The 10,959-nt window shown below is 38.7% G+C and overlaps 1 pseudogene; it reads right to left on the minus strand.

Moving 5' to 3' along the window:
- Positions 1 to 239: 239 nt before the first annotated feature.
- LOC134363631 (large ribosomal subunit protein uL11-like) lies at positions 240 to 4,215 on the minus strand (annotated as a pseudogene).
- Between the last annotated feature and the right edge of the window lie 6,744 nt (positions 4,216 to 10,959).

The following is a 10,959-nucleotide window of genomic DNA, read 5'->3' on the forward strand; positions in this document are numbered from 1 at the left end:
ATAGTCTAAAAGACACTACGACGCTAGGAAAAAATGCTTGAGAAGATGATCGTGCTAAACTTGCCTTTCTGAATAAAGTTCTTATATATGGACCTCTTAAAAATATATATACATACACACACACACACACACACACACTTAAAATGATGTCAGCAAAATTGGCAAAGTAGGGGCATCCAGGGGCTGTTTCTTCCCAGAAACACTAAAAACCTCAGCAAAAACTATGAGAATCAACCTCATCAAAACTCTGGAAAATAGTCAAAGGTTTGCAGCAACCAGGTGGCCACTTGGCCAGGAGAATGGCGGCTGAAACAAGACAGGAGATCTTTCCAGCATTCCCTAGTCATCCCTCCCCTGTCTTCCTGACGGTCCCCAAGACAACATTCTTCCTCCCTGGTGTAGGTATCAGGTTCTGCAGAGAGCACAGTAGACCTTGTTCCTGAGGAATTGTGATCGTCTGTTTGCACCTGGCTGGGGTTTTCCCAAAGGTATGCTGTGAAGGTTTTCTGTGTTTTGTCAACTTGGTTCTTGAAAGCAATGAAAGCTAAATGAATAATCTGCTGCCACCCGAGGCAAAAATAAGCAGTTGAAGCAAACAATTGACCACTTGGGGCAAAACAAAACAGTTTGGGCAAATAATAGAAGTGCCAAAAGCCTGGGAGTAAAAGCCAGGGAGTGAGATTTGGGGGAAGAACAGGAGCTTCAAAAAGCTACCACACAGGGGAAACCCAGAAAGCACACACTTGGGACAGAACACATGCTGAAAATTGGCCTGAAAAGACCCTAAGCTTTAACCTCTGGCTGGTCTTTAGGCTCAGTGCAAATACACTGAGCTAAAACATGCTAAGGCAAAGATGTAAATGATTTGGCTAAGCCTTAAAGGAGTGCCCAGCACCAAGCAAATCTACAAATACCCGGGGAGTATAATATTTTTCCTTCCTTCCTTTCTTTCTCTCTCTTTTTTTTTTTTTTGGCACATGATAATAGTCAAAATGTCCAGTTTTAACAAATAATTATGAAGCATGCAAAGAAACAAAAAACTATGGTCCATTTACCAAAAAAAGGAATTAACAGAAATTGGCCCTGAGGAAGTATAGACATTAGACTTACTAAACAAAGACATAAATGTCTTAAATATGCTCAAAGAGTTGAAGAAATCCATGAGCAAACAGTTAAAGGAAACCCGGAGAATGATGTCTCCATGAACAAAATAAATTATTTCTCAGTAAGGAGAAACAAATTATAAAAATCAAGATTTCAGAGCTGAAAAGTACAATAACAAAAGATTCACTAGAGGAGTTTGACAACAGATTTGAGCAGACAGAAAAAAGAATCAGCAAGCTTGAAGATAGGTCAAATGAAATTACCCAATACGAGGAGCAGAATGAAAAAAGAATTTAAAAATGAACAGCACCTAAGAGAACTATCAGACACCACAAAGTGGACCAACTGATACATAGTGAGAGTCTCAGAAAGAGAGGAGATAGATAAAGGGGCAGAAAAATGTTTGAACAAATAATGGTCACAAACTTCCCAAATTTGATAAAAGACATGAATCTACATATCTAAGCTCAGTGAACTCAAAGCAGGATAAATCCAAAGAGATCCATACCAAAATAGTTTGATATTATAATCAAATTGTGAAAAGCCAAAGCTAAAGAGCCAATCTTGAAACCAACAAGAAAGAGAAGCAGCTCATCACACAGAAAAGGCTTCAATAAGATTTACAGCCAATTTCTCTTCAGAAATCATGGAGCCTACAAGGCAGTGGGATGACATATTTAAAGTGCTGAACAAAAAAACAAAACAAAGAACTGTCATCCAAGAAGTCTGTATCTAGCAAAGCTATCTTTCAGAAATGAAGGAGAAATTAAGACATTCTCAGATCAACAAAAGCTGAGGGAATTCATTACTTGCAGTCCTGCCCTACAAGAAATGTTAGAAGTGTCCTTCAGGCTGAAGTGAGGGGACACTAGGGAGCAACTCAAAGCCATATAAAGAAATAAAGAACATTAGCAAAGGTAACCACAGAGGTAAATATAGAAGGAAGTATTAATGTATTTGGGGTTCATAATGCCTCTTTTTTTCTCTGTGATTTAAAAGACAGATGCATAAAACAGTGATTATAAATCTATGTCAATGGGCATAAAATATAAAGGCATAATATGCGACAACAATATAAAGGGAGAGGAATAGAGTGTATGCTATTGGAGATAAGTTGCTATTAATTCAAGGTAGGTTGTTTAAAGTTTAAGATGTTGATTGTGATCCCCAAGTTAACCACTAAGAATATAACTAAAAAGTATACAGTAAAGGAAATGAGAAGGGAATCCAGAATATGCAAATGCATAGACAGAAAGCAGGTTGGTGGATCTGAGGGGCTGATGAGGGGAGGAAGGGAAGTAACCGCTTAACAGGGTGTCTGCTGGGGTGATGAAAAGCTCAGAGTGATGATGGCTGTGCCCTGTGAACATACTTAATGCCACTAAATTATACACAGTTAAATTGTTACAGTAGCAAATTTTATGTTCTGAGTATTTTTCCAGGATAATAAAAAAAAAAAAAAAAGCACACACACATAGTCTTCACTCAAAGCAACCATTCAAACTACCACAGGCCTCAATGGCAGCCTAAACCCAACACGGTGCCATAGAAGTTACAGCACACACTTGTGAATGTACCTACATCCTCCTTCTCGAAAGCATGTTGAGTGTTCCCTAGATAATTTCGCAGACCTTTGAGGCCACAGGGCAAGCCATGCCAGACGTCACACAAAATGTCAAATAGAATCAATTCCCGGTGCTCAGGGGTTAACAAATATGGTAAATCATAATAGACATTTAATAACAATGAGGAAAACTCACACCCTCAATTTTTTATATATTCTGTCTTGTTTGGTGTCTTAGCACCTTATCTATATTCTATTTAGCTTTGATATTATTCAGTTACTAATTCATTAAAATCTGTTTCTCTAGTCTGTGATAAACTTTTGGAGAGCAAGGACTGATCACTATTGATCCCTGTGTCTAGCAATGCCTGAAACTTAGTAGACATTTAATAAATATCGACCAACTGAATATGTACATCCTTGTACAATGTTCAGAGAAAAGGGGGATTCTAATTCCTAGAGAAGCCAGAGGGTGAAATGTAGAAACTCTTTACGCACAGGGTGGATCCTCGTGACTGAGCGATCCGGGGATTTTTATGGCAATGTCCACTTTTCCATGATATAAAAAGTCATATGCACAGGCGGCACATATTGGCAGAACCATGGAAAGGATGATGTATCACTTACTGGAGTGTTTATATTTGTTTTATCTTATTGTTTTCCAGTCTATTTCTAGGAGAGCTCCTCTCCCCCCTGAATTCTAGTGAATAACTTAGATTTTGATTAGCTTCTACTACTTACAAAAGGCGTTTTCTGTCTTGAAACTTAGAAAGATTCACCAGTCAGGTAAAATAGAGTTCTCTGGCCAAAACAAACAAACAAACAAAGTAAGAGAACACAGACTGTGACAGACACTTGCAAGTTCCATTGTCATTCGTTTATTGCTTCTGGTTTGTAATATTCTTTAGCATCTGGATGCAGTTTTAAAAGAAATGCTCTGTATGGACCAGCCTTCCTACATTCTGTAATTCAATTCCTTTCTTTATTTCTTTTTTTTGGTTGTCAAATAATCCTCTATTACAATATTTTCCCACGTACTTTTTCACTAGCCGGGCACACCACTGCACCACTGTTGATGTTATCAATGACGTCACGAGGGTGGTGATGAGCGACATTGCAGCCTGCAGACTGGGCAGTCCCCAGGATCTCTTTGGTGGTTCCAGAGAGTTCTCTGGTTGAAGGTCAGTGCTGCATCTGTCGAGCAATGCTGACAATGTCATCAAAAATGATATTTCCTCTATGTTTTTTTTTTTGTTTCTTCCTGCCTCTTGGTGGTTCCTTGAGGGCTTTGATGATCAAGGCAGAGGCAGAAGGTACCACCTCAATCTGGGCCTGTCTGTTCTGAATGGTCAATTTCACTGTAATCCTCAGACCCTTCCAGTCACCGGTTGCCTTGGTGATATCATCACCAACCTTTCGGGGGACAGACCCAGGGGGTCACTCTTGGGGGCCAGGACAGACATGGCACCTACTTCACCACCTGTACTTCTCGGGTACACAATTTTGATCTCGTGGTTGAATTTAGGCAGCATGGTGGAGGCTGCTGGTGTCGGATGAACCCAGATTGTGGAGGACCAAAGAAAGTTGCACCTTGGCCTCCCCCCAGCCAAAAGCCGAAAGTAGCTATGATTCAATTCTCAACTTCAAATGAAAGGGACATCTTCACTTAAAATAAACGCACACACACACACACACACACACGCACGAGGGTATTTCAAAAAGTTCATGGAAAGCTTTGCATTATCTTTCAATTCTGTTTTTCCACGAAATAATTCAAGGACGTGTGTGTGTGTGTGTGTGTGTGTGTGTGTGTGTGTGTGTGTGTGTGTGTGTGTGTATGTGTGTGTGTGTGTGTGTGTGTATTTAGTATACTACGAACATTACCTACAAATGCTAACAAGAGTTAATGATTCCTTGTGCTTTTTTCAGCTCATTTAAACTTGTTAACATTTCAGGAGAATGCTACCTGTGGAAATTAGGACACCATCACAGAACAACGACTAATTAGCTCAGGACCGGCTCAGCAGCGGCAGCTATGCTACAGAGCTAATGAAGTCTAAGCTTCAGGACCCTTCATCTGCATGGGCCCCTTCCAAGGCCCAGAGAAGGGTCTTAGCAATGTCTTTGCATGATCATGTTTTCATACAATGATTGGAATAAGGTATTTTAAATTGCGTGTTATGACATTTCTGGGATCCAGCTAAGGGGACATTGAAGTAGGAATACATTTATCTGGGGGATAGTGGGATGAATTTATGAGTTTAGCAGTCACTTCTGCTTATACTTAATAATGGGCAGCTGCCCTGCTGTAGGAAAGGCTTCCAGGAATACAGCCAGCACCCTCTGTAGCCACTCACCCAGCATCGTGACACCGAGGAGTCACAGGAAGTGTGTGGACACAACTTAGTCTCTTATGCCTGTTGAAAGAAAATTGTCTCCACCACACCTGAAGATTTTGACTACCTTGGCATTTTGCAGCTGATGTATATTTTTTTCTGGGGTTAAAGTATTTTATATATGCATGTCATACAATTAAAATTTTTCTTTAAAAAGTTGAAATATGGGCCGAGCCCGTGGTGCACTCGGGAGAGTGCAGCGCTGGGAGCGCGGCGACGCTCCCGCCGCGGGTTCGGATCCTATATAGGAATGTCCGGTGCGCTCACTGGCTGAGTGCTGGTCACGAAAAAGACAAAAAAAAAAAAAGTTGAAATATAACAAGATGACCTGCTCATTTTAAAGCTGGAGCTTTGCAATGAGGTAACAGCAACGTTTTAAAGATCTAAGATGTATTTTCTAAAATCAGAAAAGAAACATAAACACAAAAAAGATGCAAAAGTTTATTCAAAAAGCTGATAACATTTAATACGCATATTGGAAAGAAGCTTTGGAATACTTATTTAAAACGAATGAAAAAGTTCAGCCTTTCAATTTGGGCATGTATGACAGGTACCTTCTTTTGCCATCTTTATTTATATACAGAATTGTCAAATAAAAATTGTAGCATATTCTAATTGAACCATTGTATATGCGTGTATTAGAATAACACATTATACCCCACAAATATGTACAATTAAATTTTAAAATAAAAAATTACAGCACATGAAGTGAAATGAATAAAGAACAGCAATAAAATCAATAGAATACTTTCTGATATTGAGGTGGTTTTTTAAAAATTTTCAGATCAGACCAAAAGCTGTATGTAATTCATTAAGAGAACGAAGTAAATTTCACATAGAAATATTAAATTAGCTCCTTCATTGTGTAGAAGAGTGAATCATAAGAACATTGAAAAGATTTACATGTTTTGTTGATTTGAAATAAAATATCAACATCTGTGAAGATAACTGTGATAGGCAAAATAATGGGACCCTCAAGACTTTGGACTTCCCAGGTTCAGAAACTGTAAGCAATAAGTGTCGTTTTCTTTATGAATCACCCAGTTTCAGGTATTTTGTTATAAGCAACAAAAACGGACTAATACACTTGATATGACATTATTAGTTGTGAAGCTGAAAGAAATTTCTTAAATTATTGACAATAAAGAACAAATCTTTTTTTGCTTTTAACTTTAGTCATTGTACAAGTCTAGTTTGTGTTGCTATAACAATATCCGAAACTAGGTAATTTATAAAGAAAACAAAATTTATTGCTTTACAGTTTCTGAGGCTACGAAGTCCAAAGTCTGTCTCGTGGTGGCGACAGTGACCCGGGGGTCTCACATTGCAAGATGTTGGAAGCAGAGAGAGCAGAGAGAGAGAAAGACAGACTCTCCTCTTCTTTTAAAGCCCTCAGAACCACACCCCTGACCACCACTTTTAATCCATTCACTACTGCACAGTCCTACAATCCAATCAACTCTTCAAGGCCCCACCTTACAATTACCATAATAGGATTTCCCATCCTCTTAACAGTCACAGTGGGGTCTAAGTTTCTAATACATAAAACATGGGGGATACAATTCAAGCTTCAATGAGTTTTGGGAGAACATAATTCAATCCACTATACTCATTTTTATTTTTCATTATATGAGAAATAAATTTGCATTATAATTTTTTCAAATATGGAAATAAAGAAAATAAAACCCAAAAATATTTAACTATAGACAATTCCACTTCTTCCACAGAAGGCATTGCTATATTTAGTTTGGTATGGATATCTTCAAACATAAAGAACAAAACTTGGTCAACCATGCTAGAGCCTAGACTTTCTCATGTTGTTATAGAAAATCATGGCACATACTATTGTCATATGGAGAGGCAATTAAAGTGAATGAAGGTAAAAGTGTAGGAAAAATATTTATTGGAGAGATGTGTCATTCAATTAATAAAAATATGAGATTTTGCTGGTGTTTATGAAAATTATGACATGGGTCTACTTTTTAAATATTTGAATTTGCTTTTATTTGCCCTTTCTAAATAAATATGTAATTATTTAATCCAGTTTTGAATTTATAATTTCGTATTCTTTTTCAAAATTGTATAAACTTGAGGCTCCACAAAATCCAGATTCTCCCTGGGGTCCAAGCTGTCTGCTAAACTGCTGCATGGACTGTCCCCACCTATTTGTAATACCATCAGCACGTCCATTTAAACACAAGGTGACCAGGACTTGGAACAGCCAAGCCACCTGTTGGGAAAATAGAGTAATTTAATCAGGCCCCCTCACCTTAGGTTTGGTTGGGAGTGGTGCAGCGCATTCTTTGTAAGCAAGTTGTGTGTGGGTGGAGTTGGTGCACATGGATGTCTCTACCACTCGGCTGGCATTTACTGACTCTGGCATCCACCCGTGCAGCCGTGCTCTTGAACCTATGGCTCCAAGGACCGTTTTGCTGGTCACCTAGCTCGTAGACCTGTATGTGAGGGGTCTGGGGACCCAGCCTGGCATGTGAAGGGTTTGTGACCCAGTCTAGACAATGGGCTTAAGGGGTCTATGAGCTCCAGACCCAGCACTAGCTCAACACCACCTGCCCTGGCTTACTTGGTTATCTCAGAGGCAGAGTTTGGAACTGAATCAATGCCTAACTCCAAGGCCCTCACTCTTACAGGGCAGAAGTTCTCAGAGTGTGTTCCCCGGACCAGCATTCTCAGATCCCCTGGGAACATGTTAGACCGGCCCAATCAGAACCTCTGGGCCAGCTACTCTCCCTATTTAACAAGCCCCCACAGTGATTGTGACACACGCTAAAGTCTGAGAATCACTTTCCCAGAACACAGTCTGGCAGGCCATCAACCAGCGTCCTTTGTCACAGGCACCCCTGTGTCCTCAAAATACATCATGATCTCCCTGATATTGAGGCATAACCTAGGGAGCACTCAGACAACACTCTCATGAATTTTAACCATCCTTCAGCGGAATTATCTCTTCTAGTTGCTTGATGAGGATAAGAACTATACCTACTAGCAGTCTATCGACATAAGTTGCTCAGGACTGAAGTTCTGTTCCAATCCTGGAACTGGAATAGCATGGTAAGAAGCCAGCTTGGTGGCTGCTCAGGTCCAGAATTTCTCCAGCCTTCTCAAGAACAACTCTGGCAGCGAGGTGCCATCTTGTGGAGGAGTGTGGCACAGCAGGAAAATAATACGTGGAGTGGACAAGGTTTGGTTGTTTTTTTGCTTTATATTTCCTCAGATCTGTCATGGATTATAAAAATACTTTTTCAAAAGACGATGACATTTTGGAAAAACGAAATGAAGAAAACATACAAAATGCACAAAACATGCAAAATAATTTTTTAGATTTGAATTACTATAAAGTTTCTAACGCTGCCTGCAGTCTGTCCTCATCTTGGGCCAGTCACAATGTACAGACTAGCACAGGTGCACAGCTGGAGTAGCGCTGCACATCGAAATTCCTTAGGAATGCAAGCTGTACGCCTAAGAGCCTTTGTTTTTGTACAAAAGGTTTCCTTTGTTAGACTACGAAAGAAGCAAACGTAGACTCTCTGCTTTTGTTCCGATGTGACCACCATTCTGTTGTTTATTTAAATTTTGTATTTGTTGTTTGTATTTTGTTTTGTTTTGTTTATTTTTCCTGTTATAAAGAATAAGACTTCATATTCCTAAAACAATCTGTAACTATGAGGATTTTTTTTTTTTTAACTCTCTACATCTGTTTTTTCATTTTCATTATTTACCTGCATTTGACATTTTGGTACCATTTACACAATGCCACCACAATGATTAACTGGTGAAGAGTTAAATGTTCAATAGAATGGCTAAAATAAAAATAGGTGTTTGAGCTTTATTTTTCTAAATCTTATTGACCAATCAGCTGACTGGTTAGAAATAAATCACCCAGAAACTAGGAATTCAGTCAATACTATGGAAGGCAGAGATAAACATTAATTTGTATCAATAAATATTAAAATGGTGTCAAGAATAATGAAAAATTAAAAGTTGAAGTAAGGATCAACCATTAACCAGTTGCCTAAAAATAAATTAACAGAAGCAAATTATAAGTAATCGCATGTAATGATTATTTAAGAAGAAAACTTATTGAGACTCTACTAGAAGTTATTTTTTAGCTCCCTCCAATAAGTGAGAACATGTGGTATTTCTCTTTCTGTGCCTGACTTGTTTCACTTAATATAATTCTCTCAAGGTCCATCCATGTTGTTGCAAATGGCAGTATTTCATTCGTTTTTATAGCTGAGTAGTATTCCATTGTGTAGATGTACCACATTTTCCGTATCCACTCATCTGATGATGGGCATTTGGGCTGGTTCCAACTCTTGGCTATTGTAAAGAGTGCTGCGATGAACATTGGGGAACAGGTATACCTTCGACTTGATGATTTCCATTCCTCTGGGTATATTCCCACCAGTGGGATGGCTGGGTCATATGGTAGATCTATCTGCAATTGTTTGAGGAACCTCCATACCATTTTCCATAGAGGCTGCACCATTTTGCAGTCCCACCAACAATGTATGAGAGTTCCTTTTTCTCCGCAGCCTCGCCAGCATTTATCGTTCATAGTCTTTTGGATTTTAGCCATCCTAACTGGGGTTAGATGGTATCTCAATGTGGTTTTGATTTGCATTTCCCGGATGCTGAGTGATGTTGAGCATTTTTTCATATGTCTGTTGGCCATTTGTATATCTTCCTTAGAGAAATGCCTACTTAGCTCTTTTGCCCATTTTTTAATTGGGTTGCTTGTTTTCTTCTTGTAAAGTTGTTTGAGTTCCTTATATATTCTGGATATTAATCCTTTGTCAGATGTATATTTTGCAAATATTTTCTCCCACTCTGTTGGTTGTCTTTTAACTCTTTTAATTGTTTCTTTTGCTGTGCAGAAGCTTTTTAGTTTGATATAATCCCATTTGTTTATTTTTCCTTTGGTTGCCCGTGCTTTTGGGGTCGTATTCATGAAGTCCGATTTCCTGAAGTGTTTCCCCTATGTTTTCTTTAAGAAGTTTTATTGTCTCAGGGTGTATATTTAAATCCTTAATCCATTTTGAGTTGATTTTAGTATACGGTGAGAGGTATGGATCTAGTTTCATTCTCCTGCATATCGATATCCAGTTATCCCAGCACCACTTGCTGAAGAGGCAATCCCTTCCCCCGTGAATAGGCTTGGTGCCTTTGTCAAAGATCAGATGGCAGTAAGTGTGTGGGTTGATTTCTGGATTCTCTATTCTATTCCATTGGTCAGTGTGTCTGTTTTTATGCCAGTACCATACTGTTTTGGTTATTATAGCTTTGTAGTATAGCTTAAAGTCAGGTAGTGTTATGCCTCCAGCTTTATTTTTTTTGCTGAGCATTGCTTTGGCTATTCGTGGTCTTTTATTGTTCCATATAAATGTCTGAATAGTTTTTTCCATTTCTGAGAAAAATGTCTTTGGAATTTTGATGGGGATTGCATTGAATTTGTATATCACTTTGGGTAGTATGGACATTTTCACTATGTTGATTCTTCCAATCCAAGAGCATGGAATATCTTTCCATCTTCTTGTATCCTCTCTAATTTCTCTCAGCAGTGGTTTGTAGTTCTCATTATAGAGATTTTTCACCTCCTTGGTTAACTCAATTCCTAAGTATTTTATTTTTTTGGTGGCTATTGTAAATGGGCAGGCTTTCTTGATTTCTCCTTCTGCATGTTCACTATTGGAGAAAAGAAATGCTACTGATTTTTGTGTGTTGATTTTGTATCCTGCTACTGTGCTGAAATCATTTATCAATTCCAACAGTTTTTTTGTAGAGGTTTTAGGCTGTTCGATATATAGGATCATGTCATCTGCAAACAGGGACAGTCTGACTTCATCTTTTCCAATCTGGATGCCCTTTATTTCCTTC

The sequence above is a fragment of the Cynocephalus volans genome, chromosome 15 (assembly GCF_027409185.1).
Source record: "Cynocephalus volans isolate mCynVol1 chromosome 15, mCynVol1.pri, whole genome shotgun sequence".
Classification (NCBI taxonomy): Eukaryota; Metazoa; Chordata; class Mammalia; order Dermoptera; family Cynocephalidae; genus Cynocephalus; species Cynocephalus volans.